Below are 6,000 nucleotides of genomic sequence, written 5' to 3'. Positions count from 1 at the left end.
ATATGACCTCATCTATTTCTTATAACACCCCATGAAGTTGGTACTGTTCTACAGCTGAGGAAAATAAAGTCATGGGAAGTTAAATGAATCCATCCTGATTCAGTAAGTGACAGAGCCAGGCTGTGCCCCAGTCAGTCTGGGTCAGGCCTGAGCTTCTAACCTTTGCACCACGTGGGTTCTGCAACACCTGGGCTCTTCTTCTTTGTCTCCGTCTCCTTCTCCTTCTCCTTTTTCCTCTCCCTCTCCCTCTTCTTCTTCTTTTTTTTTTTTTTTGAGATGGAGTCTCACTCTGTCGCCCAGGCTGGAGTGCAGTGGTGAGATCTTGGCTCACTGCAAACTCCACCTCCTGGGTTCAAACAATTCTCGTCCCTCAGCCTCCTGAGTAGCTGGAACTACAGGTGCATCACCCCTGCACCTGGCTAAGTTTTGTATTTTTAGTAGAGGCGGGGTTTTGCCATGTTGGCCAGGTTGGTCTTGAACTCCTGACCTCAAGTGATCCACCCACCTCGGCCTCCCAAAGCGCTGAGATTACAGGTGTGAGCCACTGCCCCCGGCCCCTTCTGCTTCTTCTAAACACCTCCTTACCAATACCTCAAGGTGGAGACCAGGAAGGAGATCCTTAGCGATAGATCAGAGCACTGAGGCCTGATTCAAGACATGGAAGTTTCCAGGGCGGATGCTGGAATCAAACACTGTCCCTTGGCAAGATGTCTGGCTTTGTGACGGCTCCACGGCATTGACTGGAAGCAAATAGCCAGGGTAGCCCTGAAATCCTAAGGGAATTGTGCCGGCAGAGGAACTGGCATTTGGTTCACAAAGGCTGGGGTTTGCTAACCTCACAGGGTCATCTCCAAGCCCTGTGGCACCAACGAGGAGCAGGCTGTGCCTCTGGCTCTGCAAACAAGACATGTCACCTTGCCCATCCTCAGGAGATCTTTCCCTCATTCCCACACCCTTTAAATCCTGCAGACTCTTCCTTCTCTAGAAAAATCATTGCAGCAGCTGAGGGAAACTTTCGACCATGAGAAATTATCTGCTGATTCAAACCACTTGATGTGCGTGGATCCAAGAACTCACCCAGCCAAGGCTCACTTCCTGGGCTATAGTGTCACTGACGACATTTCCCACAGTTAACTCTGGGATCTGAACAGCTCTTGGCCCAAGTCTTCTGATAAGCCCCGCTCTTTCTGCTTTGAGTGATCTATTTGTGTCCCCTACTTGGGGTTGCACATAGAGGCTGTGTATCAGGGTTGGGCTGAGGGTGGAAAGGCTTCTGTGTCTTCACCTGGCCTGGGAGGAGGATGATAGCAATGAGTTGAGGAAGAGTTACATCACCGGGAACCCATGGCAAAGGCAGAACCCAGGAGTGGTCCTTAACTGCTGGGGAGACTTGTTGTAGCAAGAAGAGCCAGCATCCAGAGGGAAGCAGAGGTAGGCTTTACAGAGGCATGGGCTTGCACCAGTGCAGAGGCATTTCTTCAATAGACGGCAGCACCCACTGCTACTCCACAGAAAGGACAGTGTTCGCCTGAACCCCAGGAAGAAGGGCCTTGAAGCCTCCATGGCTCCAAGCAGAGCAGTAGGTCATATAGTGATACTCACATGGTCATGGCAATGGAAATTTGATTGTTTTTTATTTTTATTTTTTATTATTTTATTTTATTTTTTGTTTGCCTAAGAAAGTCTTTATATTCTCATTCACTTTTTTTATTCATTATACTTTAAGTTTCTAGGGTACATGTTGCGATAATGTGCCCAGGTTTGTCTACATATGTATACTTGTTGCCCATGTTGGGTGTGCTGCCACCCTCAACTCATCAGCACCCATCAACTCGTCATATTACATCAGGTATAACTCCCAATTGGCAATCCCTGCCCCCCCCCGATTGGTTTTTTAAATTTGTTTATTATAAACTGACACAATTATATAGTAGGTATTATATAAATTTTTTTTTTTTTGTTTGGAAGACAGACGTCTCGAGTCTCGCTCTGTCACCCAGGCCGGAGTGCAGTGGTACGATCTCCTCAGCCTCCTGAGTAGCTGGGACTACAGGCACCTGCCACCACACCTGGCTAATTTTTGTGTTTTTAGTAGATACAGGATTTCACCATATTGGCCAGGCTGGAATTTTTTTAATTAAAAAAATTTTTTTAGCAATAAGGTCTTGCTCTGTTGCCAAGGCTGGAGTGCAGTGGCACAGTCATAGCTCACTGCAGCCTCGACTCCTGGGCTCAAGCAATCCTCCCACCTCAGCCTCCCGAGTAGCTGGGACCACAGGCAGTGCCACCACACCCGGGTAATTTTTAAATTTTTTTTAGAGATGGTGTCTTGCTATGTTGCCCAGGCTGGTCTGGAACTGCTGGTCTCAAGTGATCCTCCTGCCTTGGCCTACCAATGTGCTGGGATTACAGACGTGAGCCACTGCGCCTGGCCTATAATTGCATATATTTATGGATACAAAGTGATATTATATGTAAACAATGTAGAATAATTAACTCAAACTAATTAACACATCCATCACCTCAAATACTTACTTTTTTGTGGTGAGAACATTTGAAATATACAATACTGTACATTATTATTAACTATAGTCACTACGCTGTGCACTAGATCTCAAAAATCTTATTTCTCCTAAGGGAAACTTTGTGCCCTTTGACCAGCAACTCTTTCTGTCCCCCACTCCCCGTGGATTGGATTGTTAGTCAAGAATAGAGTGAGGAAGGAGAACGTGTCAACATACGATCATGTAACAAAACATCTTCCACTTCCAGTACTTAGTGTTCCTGCTCTTTGTCTTGGTTTCACAATTTGTTTTACTTGATTAACTTATTAAAATGTAGTGAATATTTATTTATTTATTTATTTAGAGACAGAGTCTTGCTCTATCGCCCGGGTTGGAGTGCAGTGGTGTGATCTCGGCTCACTGCAACCTCCGCCTCCTGGGTTGAATATATTTGTTATTATAAGTCACCTCTTCCTAGTCCTTTCTCCCAAGAACTAAGTCCTCCCTGGCGTCCTACAGTAACGTGAAGACAAGGGCAACCTGGTTGCAGATCTTAGGTGGTTTCATTAATTTCTGACATGTGGCAGACTGGGGGGAAGGGTATGTGATTTCTCAAGCACAGGCCAAAGGAATAGACTGAGAAACCTATCACTCACTTATGGCTAAGTTCTCATTCATATGCAAATACCTTTCCTGGCATCCTCCCCGTTCTGCGCCTCCTCATCGCCCCAACAGCATCTTGTGCTCTACGGGGCCGCTGCCACCCTGCCTTTGAATGTGTTGCTTAAATCAGGGATTGTGACCTGGCAGCTCAGGAGCTGAATCCATCCTGCAGATGCATTTTGTTTTGTTTGGGCTCAAAACAACATTTTATATTAAAAATCTGAATTATTTGCCGGCATTCAAACTTGCAGTTTCATGTAACAACTCAGATTCCCAGCTCCTTTGGGAAACTGGAAAGTTCTGGTAATAGTGGGGCAGTGATTTTAATGACCTGCTGACATGAGCAGAGGTTGGGGGACTTACTCCTTCCTGTAAAATGTCTAGGGAGATTTCAACTTGCAACGCTGTCCCCTACCTGGTCCAGTAAACACCAACATTCCAGAAATGCTCAAGGACCCACTGGGAAAAGACGAAGGGTTCAGGTGTAAGCACCACACTCTGGCAGGTGGCAGGATAATTTACTGATATAAAAGTTTTTGGAGAAAAAGGCGGGTGGGGAGGCCGAGGTGGGTGGATAACTTGAGGTCAGCAGTTTGAGACCAGCCTGGCCAACATGGTGAAATCCTGTCTCTACTGAAAATACAAAAACTAGCTGGGCATGGTGGTACATGCCTATAGTCCCAGCTAGTTGGGAGGCTGAGTCAGGAAAATCACTTTAACCTGGGAAATGGAGGCTGCACTGAGCCAAGATCATGCCACTGCACTCCAGTCTGGGCAACAGAGCAAGACTCCATCTCAAAAAAAAAAAAAAAGTTTTTTTGTCTCTCTACATATTTCCTAACTGTAAGCAATTTGGCAGGCTTTGTGCTTCTTTTCCTACAGGATTTCAGTGGGGCAGAGAGCAAAGCAGCCTGAGAATGAGGCTGGTCTGTACTGAAAACCTAAGACCACTAGGAGATTATAGGCTGTCCTGGAAAAGGAGAGGAAAAGGGAAACAGCCTTGGAGAGGTGGTGAAATGAGGGGCCTCACCCTGCCTAAGAAGAGCAGAGAGGTCTGAGGCCCCTTAAGCGCCACAAGGCCATCCACTACTTAATGATAGCCTCCTGAAAGGGATCACACGGCAGAGTGGCCAGGAGAGGGAGGACTCTGCCCCTAGAACCCCAGCACCAGCAAAGACTCCATATCTCCCCTACTGGGCTTTAAGGGACATACTAATCTGATGTCAACCATGGCCACAGTTGACCTTCCCTCCTAAGCCTTGGGGATTCTGACACAGCCTTGGAAGAATGAGGAGCCCTCTGCCAGGTGTAGTGGCTCACGCCTATAATCCCAGCACTTTGGAAGGCTGAGGCAGACGGATCGCTTGAGGTCAGGAGTTCGAGACCAGCCTGGTCAATATGGTAAAACCTCATTTCTACTAAACATACAAAAATTAGCTGGGCCTGGTAGTGGGCATCTGTAATCCCAGCTACTTGGGAGGCTGAGGCAGGAGAATCACTTGAACCTGGCAGGCGGAGGTCATGGTGAGCCGAGATTGTACCATTGCACTCCAGCCTGGGCAACAGAGTGAGACTCTGTCAAAAAAAAAAAAAAAAAAAAAAAAAAAAAAAAAAAAAAAAAAAAAAAATGAGGAGTCCTCAAAACTGGCTGAGAAGAAAAGGAATAAAGAACTGACCCATGCTATGACATGTGACCCTTGCAAACATTATACTCAGTGACAAGCCAGTCTCAGGAGACCACGAATTGTACAATTCCATTTATATGAGATGTCCAATATAGGCAAATTCAGAGAGACAGAAAGTAGATTAGTGGTTACTTATAAGTAGTAAATGAAAAATAGTAATACAGAAAAAGGAAAGAAAGCAGATTAGTGGTTGCCAGGGGCTGGGGGTGAGGTGAAATGGAGAGTGGCTGATTGGCGGGCGCAGGATTTCCTTATGGGGTGTGAGCATGTTCTGGAATTAGACAGTGGTGAGGGTTGTGAATATACTAAAAGTCTGAATTGTGGGCTTTAAAATGGTTAAAATAGTGAATTTTATGTTATTTAGATTTTAGTTCAATAAATATTTAAAAAATCTTTGATGGAATTTTCTTTTCTTTCTTTCTTTTTTTTTTTTTTTTTTGACACGGAGTCTTATCCACTCTGTTGCCCAGGCTGGAGTGCAGTGGCAAGATCTCCGCTCACTGCAACCTCCGCCTCCTGGGTTCAAGCAATTCTTCTGCCTCAGACTCCCGAGTAGCTGGGACTACTGGCGTGCGCCACCACGCCTAGTTAATTTTTGTATTTTCAGTAGAGATGGGATTTCACCATGTTGGCCAGGCTGGTATCGAACTCCTGGGCTCAAGTGATCCACCTGCCTCGGCCTCCCGAAGTGCTGGGATTACAGGCATGAGCCATTGCGCCCAGTCTGGTGGAATTTTCTACCCCCATAATGGGATGGTGACCTGAAGTTACAATTCAGTTGACTTGAAAGAAGGAAAGAACATGTCATTATTTTTCAACCTCTTAATTTGTGGGCCAGGAATCACGCTTATTCTATAACTCTAAGAAAAGGAGATGGAGTCAATATCCTGAGACACAGGGGAAGGCAGGACAGAGCCATTCAGAGATGGGAACATACACTTTGTTAGAAAGTAGTAAGCAAAAAAACAAACAAACAAAAACCCTGCCCAGAAGACCAAGGGAAGACTGGTGCTGGCCAGGCTGCATTTGAAATCTTCCCAGACCTCTACTTAAACTCACTCTAAGTCTGATCAAGTTTCCTGTTGGGCCTCCTTGACAGCATGTGACATGGAAGTTCACATGCTGGGGTTCCCTGGGGAATTGTAGGT

This window comes from Rhinopithecus bieti, unplaced genomic scaffold, assembly GCF_001698545.2.
Source record: "Rhinopithecus bieti isolate Rb0 unplaced genomic scaffold, ASM169854v2 scaffold_11401, whole genome shotgun sequence".
NCBI classification, from domain to species: domain Eukaryota; kingdom Metazoa; phylum Chordata; class Mammalia; order Primates; family Cercopithecidae; genus Rhinopithecus; species Rhinopithecus bieti.
The sequence above is the reverse complement of the archived record's forward strand: the minus strand, read 5'-3'. Positions refer to the sequence as shown.